This window comes from Rhamphochromis longiceps, linkage group LG3 (assembly GCF_057381845.1).
Source record: "Rhamphochromis longiceps isolate RC_006_pf linkage group LG3, R_longiceps_female_GT1.1, whole genome shotgun sequence".
In the NCBI taxonomy this organism is placed as follows: domain Eukaryota; kingdom Metazoa; phylum Chordata; class Actinopteri; order Cichliformes; family Cichlidae; genus Rhamphochromis; species Rhamphochromis longiceps.
The window spans coordinates 16,191,995-16,209,227 of NC_140559.1; the positions used below are offsets into that span (position 1 = coordinate 16,191,995).

The window sequence follows — 17,233 nt, forward strand, 5'->3', positions numbered from 1 at the left end:
GAACGCCTAGTCCTACTTAAAATCCCATTTATTATTATTATTTTTTTTATCATCTACTCGAACTAAGGAAAACGTTTGACTAACTCAAAGACAATTTCCACGCCTCCCCTGCCTGACTGCAGAGGCAGTTTTGAATTTAGGAGCGCCAAGATGGCAGCGGCAAACCCTGGCGGCTCTCCGGTGAGTATATATTTTTTTTTATCTTCAAGTTTGTCTTTTGAAACCTTAATTTTATTTAAATCCGTTGCTCACGTATAAAGTACACAGACGGGGTCTTTGCTCAACTCGTCTGAGGCGTGTCTCACTAAGCGCTACATGCTAGCATCCTGCTAACCGAGCTACCATTTACATGCTGTGCTTTAGAAAATGGGATACTCGTTAAAAAAAATACTCCGCAGATATTGATAGATAGACGAACACTGCAAATATAATGTTGGAAACGAGAACGGCCTTTGGTGAAGGGGTAAAATACACCATGAATAGAGCCATAGAGTGAATTGGCTGCCATGGTTGCAGAACAGCCTGATTTAATGACAAGAATGGGGAAGAGTGAGGTGAAGTGAACCACAGCCACAAAACACGGTCAGACAAGGCGGCAAAAGGGCAGTGATCTGTCCGTCAGTATGAAGTTGGTGTGTGCTTTGGTGAACAAAAACTCCAGACCGGTAGCAGGAAGATGGGAGACTCGTGTTTCACTGGAATAGTGGTGAATTAAAACATCCTTTGTTGGGGACATTTCGGTGTAAATGCATCCATACAGGCAAGACAGAGGCAGACTAGACAGTGAAGAAAACAAGGCAAACATTAGAAATATAAAAACGGAAATATAGGATGAGTCGGGGATGAGTTCCTGCCCCAAGTGGAGGAGTTCAAGTATCTCGGGGTCTTGTTCGCGAGTGATGGGAGAAGGGAGCCGGAGATCGACAGACGGATTGGGGCTGCAGCTGCAGTAATGCGGACGCTGCACCGGTCCGTCGTGGTGAAGAGGGAGCTGAGTGTAAAAGCGAAGCTCTCAATTTACCGGTCGATCTACGTCCCTACCCTCACCTATGGCCACGAGCTGTGGGTAGTGACCGAAAGAATGAGATCGCGGATACAAGCGGCAGAAATGAGCTTCCTCCGAAGGGTGGCTGGCCTCTCCCTTAGAGATAGGGTGAGAAGGTCGGCCATCCGGGAGGGGCTCAGAGTAGAGCAGCTGCTGCTCCACATCGAAAGGAGCCAGCTGAGGTGGTTCGGGCATCTGACAAGGATGCCCCCTGGGCGCCTCCTGGGTGAGGTGTTCCAGGCATGTCCCACCGGGAGGAGGCCCCGGGGCAGACCCAGGACACGCTGGAGAGATTATATCTCTCGGCTGGCCTGGGAACGCCTTGGTATTCCCCCGGATAAGCTGGAGGAGGTGGCTGGGGAGAGGGAGGTCTGGGCCTCTTTGCTTAGGCTGCTGCCCCCGCGACCCGGCCTCGGATAAAGCGGATGAAGATGGATGGATGGAAATATAGGATTAATATAACATACAATTAGGGAAAATGTAAAAACTATCGGCTGCTGTTAATAGCAGGAGTAATCTACTGAAGCGCCTGACACGAGAGCATAGACGAACACTTCTGAGTGATCCTTGTTCATCATCCATCACCGCGGCAACTCCTGCTAAGCAGCAAAACGTGATTTTACTTCAGCAGCACAGAAAGCATCTGAAGGTGAGCTTAAAAAATGATTGCAGGCTACATTGTGGAAGCGATGCTACCGCTGCATACTGTAGAGTCTCTGTCTTTAAAAAAATGTATTTAAAGAGTTTAATTTCTATTATTTGTCCACGCAAGGTTTATAGGGATTTTAAGAAGTATTTAGTTCAATTTTCTTATATACTATAAATACAATATTGATTAAGTAATTAGTAATTAGTAATTAATTACTTTTTTAAAGTAACTTACCCAACACTGGCTGCAGGTAGCTACAAGTGCTGACATATAGTCAGTCTGTGTGACACAGATTAACAACACAATCCAGGTCACAAAGAACAACATTCATTTTACTCTCAAACAAGCACAAAAGAACAACATGGTGATCGTTTATCAGCTCCAGGTTTTGGAAAAAAACAACTGAAAGAAAGTAAACAAGATATAAAAATGTGATTGTTTAAGCTACATGTTAGCGTGGGGTGGAAAGAAGAAGGTTAAAAATGAGCCATGTGTGAAGCGGTGATGTTGAGGTGCCGTGCATCGAGAGAGTGTTCACAGCGCTTCACTTGGTCCACGTGTTGTCAGGTTACATCCTCATTCCAGAATGATTCATTTTCTTTTCATCTCAAAATTAATGTAAAAAAAAAACCATAATGACAAAGTGAAAAATATTTTGTTTTCTATTCTTGAAAATATATTGAAAATTAAAAAATGATCATGATGTCATCACCCTATGAAATGTTGAGCTGAGCCTCATATTGATGTCTGAGCTCTTTTCTTTACAGCTCCTTGGTTTGGCTCGTTGCTGCTCTCACTCTCCTGGTTTGTTTGTTTGGATTGTTGACTCTCCAGGATGCCTTTCTCACGTGGACCCGAAAAGTCTTACAGAGGTAAAAGTAAACAAGAGGGTCCAGGCAGACGTTGAAAACTGACACCATGGTGGCCACCTCCTTCAGGTAGTACAATAGCCGGCCCACAGGGTAGGTGTTCCACAGAAAAGCATAGGGAAGTCGAACCAGGTGATAGGGGACAAAGCAAACACAGAAGATGCTGACCAGCACCAACATGTTCCTGCGAGACTTCACCAGCTTCTCAGAGCCAGAGGAGGCCAGCTGAATCTGCGGGAGATGCTGTAGTAGAAGAAGACTAGGGATATGAAGACTAAGAGGAAGATGATGGTGTAGCTGATTTGGAATGCTTTATGAAGGACGCTGAATGACGTACTGAAGAGGGGCCCACAGTAGCAGCGGTCAGAGGTGAAAGGTTTGTGAGTGATGAAAAACATGATGTTGTAGGCGATTGTTGGAGCCAGGAGAAAAACCCAGGTGACCGTGGAGACGATGTGGGCAGTTCGTACTGTCTGCAGGATGTGAGTTCCTGAAGGATGGATGATCTTTAGATACCTGGAGAGAGATAAAAGAGGCAGTATACAACTGATGAAAGATTTTTAATTTTGTGATTAATGCTTAGTTGTAGCTTCATTTAAAGGAAGAAGAGCTTGTGAATTGGAGCCAACACAGGAAGAGAGATTGAAGCCATATGTGTAGAAGAATGCGGTGACATACGACACTTCCTCTTATTCTTACAGACAAGCTGGCGCTCTCTCTCTCTTTCTCTCCTTTTATGGGCATGTCTGCATTTCTATACATACTACCTCCTTTGTCAACAGGCAAGTTAACGGTCTCTTTCTCCTTTTAAGTCTGAGTTCCTTTGCCTTCAACAATTTCTCCTCACAACAACTCTACCAAACAATTCAGTGCTGCCAAATCTGCAGAAGTCACTGTTAAAGTGAAACTAAATATTCATGTTCTTGCCCAAAGTACAGAGTTTAAGAGTGTAATTAACCAAAATTCTTGTTTTAACATTGTTATGAACTGCAATTTTAACTCAGTAAACGTTCCTTACCTGTTAACAGCGATGTACCCCATGAAAAGGATGCTGGTGTACATGTTGAGGTACAGTGAAGTACCAAAGCTGCAGTAGAGTATGTGCAAAATGGCAGAGTTGCTGGCATAGTGGATTATCCGCAGTGGCAGACAGAGGCAGAGCAGGAAGTCAGCAGCTGTCAGGTTCTTCAGGTAGACCATCAAGCCGCTGGATGCCTGCTGCTGAGTTTGAGAAATGTAAAACTTTAGGATGAAGCCATTGAGGAGTAAACCCACCTGTAGAGACACAGAGAGGATGTAGACAAGAGGACTTTCAAACATGATCCAGGAACCAGTTTCAGGGCACAATCTGACGATTTGAAACATACCAGAAACAGCAGACTGTAGACCAGCATAAAGAAAGGGTTGACTGATGGGACAACCAGATCACAGGTCTCATTGACAGATGAAGTCACATTTTTTGAGTCAGCCATGCTGAAAAACAAATATAATTCACAGAGATACTTTACACATTAAGAGGAGCTGCCTTCATTCAGTTCAAAGTTAATGAATGTGTTTAAGGATGATTGCTGTACGTCCTCATTATCATGTCTGTATTAAAACTCATTCAATCTAACAGAAACAGGGATTTTATTACCAATTTTACAACTGCAAACTGTCAGGGCTGCGCACAACAAGCCACTGGGCAACATTAAATACCCACACAAAGGAAATAAGACACAAGGGCACTCTAGATAGCTGAACGAGGCTCGAGGAAGGGAGGAAAAATAACTCAGTACAATAAACTCTACACAGCTAACCTCCCCGGAACAAACAAGCGGGGCTGGACAGTGCTCGGCTTTACACACACAGTTTAACTAGCAGGCATTCTCAGACCGCACTCTCCCAGACCCAGACTGCGCTCTCAGTCTAAAGACGCCACGCCAAATGACACATATAAAGCACAACGTTTCACATCGTTTCGAATCATCAAGTCTTATGTTCAATATTGAGTAAATATTTGTATTTTGCCAGAAAGTGTAAACAAAAATACCCAAATACATATTTTTATGATCAAAAAAGAGCGGGCGTTAAATGTTTCAGGCTTGAGAGGTGAGATCTGAATCTTGGCAGAAGTCAGTTGCAGTCCTGAGGCAGCTGTGTGAACTGCTTTTCTTTCCCATGACAGGAGCCACTGAAAGTCATCTTTTAAGTTAAGTATGAAATCAGTAGAAATACTAAAGATTTGAGGATGAGCACCCGGCAGAACTCACCTGTTTCTCCAGTTTTTGGTGAGCAGAAGAAGCTGCTTGCGTCGTTATGTCCCCTCAGTTAATAAGTATCACCGTAGATCAGGAAACACACAGTAACCAAACTGATAACCGGCACTCTGACTTATTTCCTGTTTTTCGTCACTACTATAAGTAAAGACAGTGATGTTATGATATAAAGTGTGTGAGTTTATTACATACTTCATGTGTCTGCCCTTTTTTTGTAGATTATCTCATATTAAGTCACACCATAGCTCTTTGACAAGATGCACAATTAACAGGCTGAAATCAAAAGCGCAAACAAAGCAGAAGATTTTTGATCTATCTGTGACTTCACTCCTATTGGCTTCTTTTTGTTTTAAGATATTCCTTTGTTGCACTTTTATGTTATGTTGAATTTAAAGTGCATTTGTCACTCTGTTTATCAAACCATCCACACAAGTTGCATCACCATCTTCTTCGTGGTCTTCATATCCCTGGTTTTCTTCTACTACAGCACCTCCTACAGGGTGTTGCTGGGACAGCAGAGGCATCTGGCCTCCTTTGGTGTTTCATTCCAGTGAGACCAGTCACCTAAATCCCAAGGATTCATAAACAACACAAGTTTTTACTGAGATCAGAGATCAATATGAGGCTGAACTCAACATGAACACACTCCCAACAGTGTAAATGTTGTTACTGTGGCCAATCTGGTCCAACACACAGGCATGTACGATGGCTACCCTTCTCTTAGCCTGGCTTTGCCAGAGGTTTCTTCCTGTTAAGATTGAGATTTTCCTTCTGACTGTCACCAAGCTCTTGCTCATAGGGGGATCGTGTGATTCTTGGGTCTGTCTGTATTTTTGTAGGGCCTGTGCCTTACAATAATAAGACAACGTAATAAGACAACTTATTAATAACCTCCCTTCATGTTTTAAAGTCTATTCTCACTATAAATATATTGTTTAGTGTTGAAGGTGCTATGTTGGGTCGGTGTGTTGTGGAATGGGGGGGGGGTGACATAACCCCCCAAGACCCTCAGAGTCTTAGTTGCAGAAAAAAATGAATTGTGAAGGGGTTAATGGGGTCACTGCTGTAGCCCAACCCTCCAGCCTCCCAATACACCTGCCCACCAAGGCCCTGTGTGTGTGTGGTGATATGTTGTGAACCGTAGTGACTATAGTGTAATTAAAAATTCAAAAGGAGGGGCAGTAAGCACAGTGTGGCTAATTTAAAGTAGAGTCTTAGTCCCGGGTAATTCTGTTTAAAAAAAGTTTGTTTCTTGATCTTACATGGTAAGCGCACTGCATTATCAGGGTACAGGTCGTATTATTAAGTCACATCATTTTTGATAACCAAAGCAGGGCTTTGGCCTCCTCCAGCCCACATCGTCTACATCCCCAGACCGTTAGCGTTAAGGGGACAAAGGGGGGCCGACAAATGAAGGCCTCCCTTTTACCCTGATAATTTCTGCTTCTTGGGATGATACAGCTTCATTTTTAATAAGACATGGTATATCATGAGGTCAGAGACTTCAATTTTAAATATAATAAACTAAGGAAAACGTGTGGCAGCTTTTAAACTTTACTGACAGCAAAGAAGAAAAAGAAAGGAAAGCATTTAACAAAACCAGAAGTTTCATGAGAAGGCTGTGTGCAGGCAGGAGTGGTGGTAAAGAGAACCCATATTGCAGACTCACACAGGCAAAATAATGCAGTCAAAACAGCTTTACTGATGAAACATAAAATAACTAAACTGAAAATACCAAAAAAGACACAGATTTTCAGGAAACATAACACAGAGATGTGGACTTGACAAGAGGGGAGACAGCAGACGGGGGAGACAGAGCAACTAAGCAACACAGACCGAACATTAACAAAGAAACCAAAAGACTAGAAACAAGAAATCAGGTCTCCTAACAAGAAGCCCCCATTGAAGAGAGCAAATAGATCAGCAAACAATATCTTAAAGAACGTTTCTATTTGTGCTCAGTGGTGATTTTTTTTTCCTTTTTATGTAGTTTTGAAAATAATATATTGCACCTGGCCTCTGTGGCGCCTCCTGTGGGTGGAGGTCTTACAGGACACGTGTCGAACTCCTGCTTGTTTTCCAATTAACCTGCCCTTGTAGCTTCTTATTGGCAGAGCACACCTGATCCAGGTAACCAGCAGCAGGTAGGAAAGGGATAACTCAAAAACAAGCAGGAGGCTCACACTGGAGGACTGGAGTTTGACAGGCCTGTCTTACAGTAAGGTTAGCACACGTCTTCTCTTCGAGCTCTGCCTGCCACAGTGTGCGAGAATGTTAGATGAGGTGCTTGGGTTTATAAAAAACAGCAGTTGTATGAATGTGTGATTGGCTGAATGAAGCTTGTAATAAAAAGTGCTTTGAGTGTTTGCTTAGAAAAGAAAAAAAAACAAGAAGTACCAGTTTATTTATCATAAGCACAAATTAAGCTTTTAATGTGAAAGAGACCACCCAGGAAGTGATTGGTGTGGTAACTTGTGTCAAAGACGAGCGCCTCAGCAGAGCTCGGAGTCTGTGACACATAGGCAGAGTGTTGTTAACAGCACATCACTGAGTACGGTGCAGACCCAAAGATAGAGCGCAGTTGTTCTTACAAGTGTTACAATAAAGTGTATTGTGAGGATATACTGATGTTTGCACACATAAAGACATTTTCAGGGAGAACATGAATTGGCCATTTACAGCTGCAAGCGTGGCAATATTTCACAGTTAGCTACAGTAACTACTGCTACCCCTGATATACGGTTCATATTTTGACTGTTTTTCTTCTCTTTAAGGGAAAGACGAAAACACTCACAGTAGTGATAAAGGATATTCGTGTGAACCAGAGAGGTGACAGATAGCTGAGCTGATTCAAATCACGCTGAAACCACAAGATGGATCAAATTGGCTTAAAACGATGAATATCATAAAAGTTACAGCCCCAAGGGAAACTGGACACCCACAAAGCTGTTAGTTCCTGTTACACAACTGCAGGATAAAAAAGAAAATGTTACAACTACAGGGGGACCATTTATCGACTTTTACTGTGAAACTGTGTCACAGGACTTTATTACAACTGTAATAAAGAGTAGAGAGTAGAGTGTTCCTTCAGTGTCTGACATGTGTTTGACTACTTCCGCTAAGCTTTTTAAACAAATTAAAAGCTGCTGATTGAAACTGCTGATAAGATTCAGAGGAGAAACCACAACCTTTGAGCAGACTGAGATCATGATTTGAATGAGAAAAATGATATTTGGTTTTGTGACATCAGCAGAAGACGAGAAAACCTCAAAGACAGAGAAGATAAAGTCTGACAGTGGAAACATGAACACGCATGTTGTCTGCATGAGTGTGTTTGTGACGAGTTCATGAAGACTTGGGATCCATCACATCACTGAACTCATCTGACTCTCAAAACAAATGTACATCTTAGCATTTAATAACATGTTGAACTTTTCCTTAAAGCTCATTGGTTTAACTTGTTGCTGTAACAATGTCAGCCTGCTCCTTCCTGCTCTCACTCTCCTGGTTTGCTTGTTGGATGTTCTTCCCCCTCAAAACCTTTCTCAGGTTCAGAAAAGTATAGGGAAGTCGAACGAGGTGATAGGGGACAAAGCAAACACAGAAGATGCTGACCAGCACCAACATGTTCCTGCGAGACTTCACCAGCTTTCCAGAGCCAGAGGAGGCCAGCTGCCTCTGCTGTGCCTGTGACACCCTACAGGAGGTGCTGTAGTAGAAGAAGACCAGGGATATGAAGACCACGAGGAAGATGATGGTGCAGCTGACATGGGTAATTTTGGAGAACACGTTGACCGATGTGCCTATATAACCACACCTGATGGAGACCATCAAGCTGCTCGATGCCTGCTGCTTAGCCCGACAACAGTAAAACTTCATGATGAAGCCATTGAGGAGTAAACCCACCTGAATGCGGTGCAGAAAGGATGGGGAAGGCAGGACTTTGGTAGATGCACAGAGAACCTTAAACCAATTTGTACCAGAGCAGGTGTGCTGAAGTTCCATGTCTTGAGCACATCTGAAAATCTGAAACTTACCAGAAACAACAGACTGTAGACCACCACAAAGAAAGCATGGACTGGTGTTCTGACAACATCACAGGGTCGGAGGTTGGGAGATGACGTCGCATTTGTTGAGTCACCCATGTTTCTGGAGAAAATAAATCCACTGACATACATTGTTGAGAGGATGCAACTTCACGGTCTTAACCTTATTTTAACGCAACAAACTAATTTTACAAACTGCAGCGTAGCTTGTGTTGAGGTCTACTACAAACAATTTTGATCCATGGCCCTTTCTTTCACAACAGTTGTCTCAGGTGATTAACGAGATTCACCTGCTTGCTACTACTACTGCACATTCACCCAGTGTATATACTATGTGTATATATGTATATATATATATATATATATATATATATATATACATACATATATACACACATACATATATACACACATACATATATATATATATATATGTATGTGTGTATATATGTATATATATATATATATATATATATATATATATATACATATATACATATATATATACACATATATACACATAGTATATACACTGGGTGAATGTGCAGTAGTAGTAGCAAGCAGGTGAATTCTGTACATTAATATGAATAGACATCTGACTATTTATATTGAGATAGATTTATATTGAGAAAAAGAAATTTTCTAACAGACAGTGATTGCAGAACATAGTTTGCATCTTCTATGCAAATTATAGAGCAATATTCCAGTGACCAAAGTAAAAAGGCAAAAGATGGGAAGGGAGCGGTTCAACAATTTTCAACAGCTGACTGACGACAGATTGACAAAACTCATCCAGCAATCACAGTGAAGAAGATGATTTTGTTCATTGCAATAAATTGTACAGACCAAGTTGAACTCAAATCAGAGAAGATGATAATAATTGTGAAAGGGGATGAGAAATCTTTTGGTATAAAAGATATTTCCTGGGAGCAGGTTCATAAGACACTGGGGAGAGATGAGAAGGCATAAAGGTAGTAGTCAGTGCAGGGGAGGCATTCCCCCCCCCGTCCCCCGTCCCCTTCTGGCTGCCTGTGCCTCGATTTTATTCCACAACTTAGGATCTTGGGGGTGGGCACGCTACACGGAGTCCAAGTTACCATCAGGGTGTACACCTCACCCTTGGCATCGTTGCCCACCTCTCAATTTTAAATACACGTAGACATTGAGGGCTAACAGGAGGGACCATGCGCTTACCTGCTGCTCTCTGGCAGGTAGCTCCATGCCCTCCTGGGTTTTAATTGCACCTTAGAACACACATGCATCAACACTACAATGAGCGGGTGGAGGGAGGTTTGGAGTCTTCACACACCCCGTTCTCTGCGGCCTTTTGGAGCGGGGAGGGGGGGCTGGGAGGAGGAGTTGGCTGTCTGATTGTGGTCTGGAATGTGGGGCCTCCCTGCTGCTGCGGAGTCGGGGCGGACTGCTTCTCTCCACCCGAGGGAAAAGGGTAACACCACCTGGGTCTGGGTGCAGTTCCCCCTCCAGGGGCAAGGGTACCTAGACCCGGTTCTTGGAGTACACTTGGGGAGTGTGATTGTGTGTACAGCGTCTCTTTATGTCTGTCAGCCTCTCGGCCTGGGGCTCGGTCACTCTGGCACAGCTGGCTGCCGGCTGAGCTCACGGGCACGTCACTGTAACCCCCCCCCCTGGCTTCTGCTCTGCGGCTGCTGAGTGAGCCCTCATCTGGGACTCTCCTCAGCTCTTTCTGGGACAGTGGCGCGGCTGCCCCTCTGTGGGTCTTCCTTGGTCTCTTGTGTTCTGGGGGCCTCAGGATGTCTGGAGTTTTGATCTCCTCCATACCTGCTTCATGCCCTGGAGGACGGGGCTGTGGCCCCCCCACACTCTCTAGCAGATCATTACATGAAGGAACCTTTTAAAAAAAACAAGCGCGTCCATGCTCACAGGTGTACACACGGGTGATCACACCCACAAACTACCTCAAAGCACACTGTGTGCTGTCGATCTTACGTGCTGCACAATAATGTTTAATATTTAGTATTTACTGTTATATTCACATAGATCATCGTGATGTTGTTTATTATGTTGCTCTTTTTTCTGCTTGTTTTCAATTTTTTTTTTCTCAACAGGTGATCCAGGTGATTGATATATGCATTTTTTTGTCTGCTTATTTTGTTGTTTTTTGCCCTTCTCCCCCGTCCCTCTTCTCTGCTGTTTTTCTTTCCCTCTTTCTTTCTCCCTTTTCTTTTCCCCAGTCAAGTCTGGGGTATTTAGCAAGTGAAAATAAAATAAAATAAACAATAAAAGGTGAATCAAATAGACCATTACGGTAAGGCTAGGATGGTCCATTTGGTAAAGTAAATCCGTTGGACATCTTTCTTCGCCTTTAGACAATAATTCTGATGCAAAAGAGCCAAACGGGACAGGCAAACAAACAAAAAAGACCACTGACGTGTCGGATGCCGCGGTGGGCGCCGTGTTGGAACAAAGCGTCTCCAGCGTCTGGAAGCCGCTCACCTTTTTCAGTCGCACGCTCTGTGACGCCGAAAGCAAGTGCAGCATTTTCCATAGAGAGTTGTTGCCTCGGCACCTCGTCGACGCAGATCATACTTGGTCTGCGACCATAAGCCTTTGACCTTCGATCTGACCAAGATTTCCAACCCTTGGAGCGCTCGCCAGCAGCGCCAGTTAGCGGGCATTTCGGAGTCCATTTCGATGGACATTCAGCATGTGGCTGGCAAGTCCAACTGGTCGCTGACTGTCTGTCCCGCGTGTTGGTTTCTCCCGTGTACGTCAGCGCCGACTACACCGCCATGGCCGCTAAGCAGCACGCTGACCCGGACGTCCTTGCACTTCGTTACGTGTAGACGGGCCTTGGGTTGGAGGACAAGCCGGTGTGGGACAGCGGTCCGCATTTCTACCGGTCGCTGCGACTGGTCGTTCCTCTTTCGTGGCTCCGTCGCGTTTTCAACTCAGCCCTCTCTCTTCATGGCGTATATGCTTCAGTCAGCTCCAGGTTCGTTTGGCCAGGCCTGTGGAAATTGGTTTAAGAGCAAGTGCCCCTCGAACCCTTCCATGTACCTGGTCGGCGTTTCGACTATGTAAATGTTGATCTGGTTTGCCATCCTCCTTAGTCGCAGGGTTTCACGCACCTTTTGACTGTGTTGGATTGCACAACCAGGTGGCCGGAGGCGGTCCCCCTGGCTCCATGACGGCAGAAGCGATGGCCAGGGCTTTCGTGTCGACGTGGGTTTCACGTTTTGGTCCCCCTGCTGACATTACCTCAGACAGCGGCCCCCAGTTCGTTTTGGAGCTTTGATCTGCCATGTCTGACGGCCCGGGGGTCAAGGTCCACTGCACTACGGTGTACCAGTCACTCGAGGCTGCGCTCCGGGCTTATTTAACGGGTGGCAACTGGGTTGACCATCTTCCCTGGGATTTATTGGGATTGCGCAGCACTGAGCTGGTCCTTGGTCGTGTGTCTGGGGAGTTTTTGCCTAGTTATCCATCTCCCCGGTTCAGCCGTTCTGGCCATTTGCATAAGCCCCGGTCTTTGGGTGTTCGGGAGGGTTCTGCTGGTTTTTGGTGCAATGTGCCCAGCTGCAGGTGAATAAAGTCGGAATAGAAAGTTACAGTTCCTGTTTTGTCTGTATTATGGTGAATTATATATTTTTATGTACTTTACATTTGTTTTGTAGTTGTGTGTCTTATTTAAATGTTACCATATCAACCAAAGAGCATTAAGGGGCAGAGAGGAGGATGTTACTCTCAATGTTGGTGGTGCATTTCAGGAGGACACTGCTAATAAAGTTAGACAATTACACAGTGAATTTGCATTGATTTGCAAAATACCACAGTTTTTGTTGTATCATTTTATTATTATGTTCTAATTTTGATCTTAGTTAGCTTTTCCCTCCATCCATTCACTTCTCCTTTTCAGGGTCGCGGGGGGCGCTGGAGCCTATCCCAGCTGTCATAGGGCGAGAGGCGGGGTACACCCTGGACAGGTCGCCAGTCTGTCGCAGGACTAACACACAGGGACAGACAACCATTCACACCTAATGGAAATTTGGATTTTCCAATTAACCTATCCCCACAAACTGCATGTCTTTGGACGGTGGGAGGAAGCCGGAGTACCCAGAGGGAACCCACGCAAACACAGGGAGAACATGCAAACTCCACACAGAAAGACCCCGGCCTGATGTTGGAATTGAACTCAGGACCTTCTTGCTGTGCGGCAACAGTGCTAACCACCGTGCCACCGTGCTGCCTTTTAGTTTTTCGGGTCACTCTATATTTCCTTTTTTTTTTTTTTTTTTTTTTTTTTTTTACTCGTTCAGGACACATTTATTAGTAAAAAATACGTTATGTACATAACATTGTTAATAGTAATATGCATTTTATTTACATTACAGATCTCCACGGCCTGCCATGAAAATCGTGAAATATACCCCCCCCCAAAAAAAAAGACGATCTGGCCATTCGTGTCCCATTTACCCGTCACAACAGTTGGCATACCTTATAACATACCGAGTTTCAGTTGGAAACAAGTGCGTCTCATTTAATTTTTTTCCGGGACTCCGCTGAAGCCCACTCAGCAAGGACAGCTTTGAGTCAAGTGCTAAACGTTATCTTTGCATCCCCATCCAAAATATAAATAAAAACAAACTATGTGCAAAAAGGACATGTGAAATCATCTGATGTGCATCATACTGGTGTTTCTTAAATAGATAACGAATAGCATAAGTCACAGTTACCACCTCCCCAAGGTAGACTCCGCACCTTTGTCCAAAAAAATGTTAGCGCAACACTTTGAAAGACCGCGACATCACTGAATGGGTGCACTAGTGGAGGCCACCACGGCAACTGGCGATACAGCGTGGACATATGGGTGTGAGAATGGATACACTGATGTAGCAGACATCCTGCTGCAGGCTGGCTCGTAGCTGTTACACAAACGGACGTGTTGTTGGACGTGGACCCATTCATGTCGTGGTCTTCAATATGTTGCTCTCAGTTTTGTCAGTCATGCCAAAAGATAGTCAATCATTGAGCTGTCCAAGCTGGGCAGACTGGGGACCATCAGGTCCTGGAAGCACAGATCCGACAGGTCGGCCATGGTCTCTATAGAGCTGGAGAGAGCCTGGAGGCCTTGCTGACTCTGGATGTCTTCCTTGTGGACAGGATGGCCACGTTCTGCTGGCTGTACCCCCCGTGCATTGAGAAAAGCTTCAAAGTCCTCTGGTAAATCCAACTCATCCAGCCCTTCGTATGGAAACACGTCTTGGCAGTAGCTGGTGAAGTCCTGGGATTGGTGGCAAAAGATTTGGGGAACGTCTGGTGACTTGGTCTGGATGTCCAGGATTGACGAGAGCCTGGTGGACTGAGGTAGACTGGGCACCCGGTAGTCTGTTGGAGATGCAAGGCTGGGACTAGGAGGTGGAGGAGAAGCCACCTGAGGAGTGCACGGTGTCTTGTGCCTGACCTGTGAAGGTTTGGTGGCTCCTCGAGTTGATTTCTTAGTCTTGAAGAAGCGTGCGCGCCGATTTTGAAACCAAACCTGAATTTTAGACTCCGGTAGTCCAGTTAGAGTGGCCAGGGTTTTCCTCCCATTGATATCCGGGTAGGGTGTAGCAGAGAAGGCCCTCTCCAGCTGGCTCAGCTGCGCCTTGCTGAATATTGTGCGCTTCCGGCGGCACTTTGTCTTCGAGTTGATCGTGTATGGCACATGGTGCACCGTGCTGGAGCGCTGTGCTGACCCGTTGTTGTTGCTGTAAAATCCATCCCGCACGCTGTGTCCGAAGCACGCAGCCGAGTTCTGCAGACACAACACGACCCCCTGCGTGGCATCCTCTTGCACATCACAGACGCTATCGGGCTTTGCGAACGCGTGGCTTTGATGTGCTGCTCACCTGTTAATGGCTGTCTGGATAATAGGTGTCTGTTTGATCCCCTATGGCCTGTTAATGGGCCCCGTTTAGACCAGAGAGACAGCTTGTCTTCAGCTACGGACAACGAGATGCTCCAGAAACCTTAACCCTTGTATGGTGTTCGGGTCTGTGAGATGCGTTTTCAGTTTTTCTCAAAAGAAAAATTAAACAATTAATTATTTTTTCAACCTGAAATTCATTGGCTTTGGCTTATTTTCTGTGAAGAACATAAATCCGAACTAATTTTCAATGACCTCATACTGTACCTCCCCCCACGCATTTACATTACATAGAAGGTGTTCGGGTCCACTGGACCCAGGTCTAATAAAAGTGTTGAAAGTGTAGGTCCTGTGTTCCCATACTCTGTCTTCCTCCTTTCTGGTGCTGCTGATAGTGTTTTCTTCCCCTCCTGCTCCCGCACAAAGTTGCAACATTGTTGAAAATTCAACTATCAACACCGTCTGCTCTGACATTCCCACACATTTTACCCTCTTTCTTGAGGGATCCAAATTTTATTTTCTCATACCCTGTCCCTCCTGCAAATTAGGGGCATAATACTATAAATAAGACTTTGCCAGTGTGGTTCTTTATCACAACTGATCAAGATGGCAAAAGATTATCTGCTGCGAGGGCCATCTGATTGATTTTGGAAGAGAGAGGAGCTTCGGATGATGATGTTGACAAAGAGGTTTCAGAATATTTCACATTTCTGAAGATTCAGAGTCTGACAGTGACTTTGAAGAAGAGGATGAGGTTGAACACCATTTAGTAACAAAACGAAGACGAGTACCCCATCTGCAGCCAGCTCCAGGACCAGAACAAGCCCACCAGACAGCAAGTGAAGAAATATGGATGTCAATAACTGGTGAAATTGAATGGTCTTCTTGCCCAAGAAACCAGCCACCCTGCAGAGCTATTACTGTGATAAGCCAGGGCCAACACGGCTGACAGTTACTCATGTGCAGGACATCAAGTCTTCATTTGAGCTTTTCATCCCAGATTCCATCCAGAAAATTATTCTGGATTGCAGATCTAGAAGGAAGGTGTGTTTTTGGAGAGAGGTGGAAGGAGATCTAAGAACCCCAAAGGCCTACTTTGGGGTTCTTATCCTTGCAGGAGTTTTCAGGTCCAAAGGGGAATCCACAGAATCCCTGTGGGATGCAGAAACTTGCAAGAACCTTTCAGTGCATCAATGTCTCTGGAAAACTTCCACAAAATTTCCAGGATTATCCGATTTGATAACCGAGACGACAGACCAGCTCGACGGCAGAGAGACAAGCTAGCTGCCATTAGGACAGTGTGGGATAAGTGTGTGCACCACCTCTCCCTGTTTTACAACCCTGGGCCTAATGTCACCATTGATGAGCAGCTGATCCCATTTAGTTGTGAAAGATATTGCTTCACGTGTAAATGTGTTGTGTCTTTCCACTCACTCCACTTGATTATAACTGATTTATTTTTTTATAACATTTAAAAAATAAAAAAAAATAAAAAAACGAGAAGCACATTAATTCATAAATGTGATCTGACAAAGGTAAAGGGAAAAAATTAACCATGTTTGCTGTTCATATGGCTTGTAATTGGGATGAAGTAAACATCTGATGAGTAATTTAACAAAAAATTGTTTGATAGTGTTAATTTGGAAATCCAAAACTCTAGCGGGTCCACCAGACCCATGAACACTGGCTGGGTAACAAAAATATGAACACCACACAAGGGTTAAAATGGAAAGATGAATCAAAGACACCCCCAGGTGAAGAAATAAACTTATCGTGGGCGTGTTTTCTTTCATTTTAAGATCATTTTCGAAGCAAGACACTCTGATTTTATGGCAACTGTTTTGGCCTGAAATTATAAACACATGTGTTACTAATCAACAGCGGGGAGGGGGGCAAATTAAAATGATTGGAAACACCTTGAAGCGCCAGAACGGCTGCTCTGATCCGGGTCTAGTTTTGTTTTTAATAGTGCCCGTAATAATGATATTCATGAACGTATACAGTGTAAGGCATCCGCACTACGAGGAGCGAAGCAACACCGGCACTGTTTTACTGATTTGAAGCTCCAGTCTGTGGCACATCCTCTACCGCGCGCCGCCTCCTGGTGCGCATGAAAGCGCGCAGTGGAAGCGTATTGGAGAAGTTGTGGGAGTGACACTTCTGTCAGCTACAATGTGTGAAGGTGACAAATCAGGCTACTTCTTTTCCCACCCCTTTCTTCGTTGTCGGTTGTGTTTCCACCGAACAAGACATCAAAACACCGGATCACTCGTAGTCCTTTTCAGCCAGTTCCCAGGCGAGTGCCAGACTCGCAGCTCTTGAACTGAGACGGCGGCCTTGTTGATTGGGTCAAATTAGCTGTGAAGTACTCTACGTTCACCCTCTCTCCAGAGAACAATGCGGCATTAAAAAGATCATAAGCCAAGCTCACGTGATTTGATTTGATTAAATGCAATAACATAACAGATGCAGTCGAAGA

General features: G+C 44.6%; 2 pseudogenes; both read right to left on the reverse strand.

Annotated features, from left to right (window-relative positions):
- Positions 1-2,455: 2,455 nt before the first annotated feature.
- Positions 2,456-4,035, reverse strand: LOC146673154 (P2Y purinoceptor 14-like; annotated as a pseudogene).
- A 9,816-nt stretch (positions 4,036-13,851) lies between these two features.
- Positions 13,852-14,687, reverse strand: LOC146673155 (uncharacterized; annotated as a pseudogene).
- Between the last annotated feature and the right edge of the window lie 2,546 nt (positions 14,688-17,233).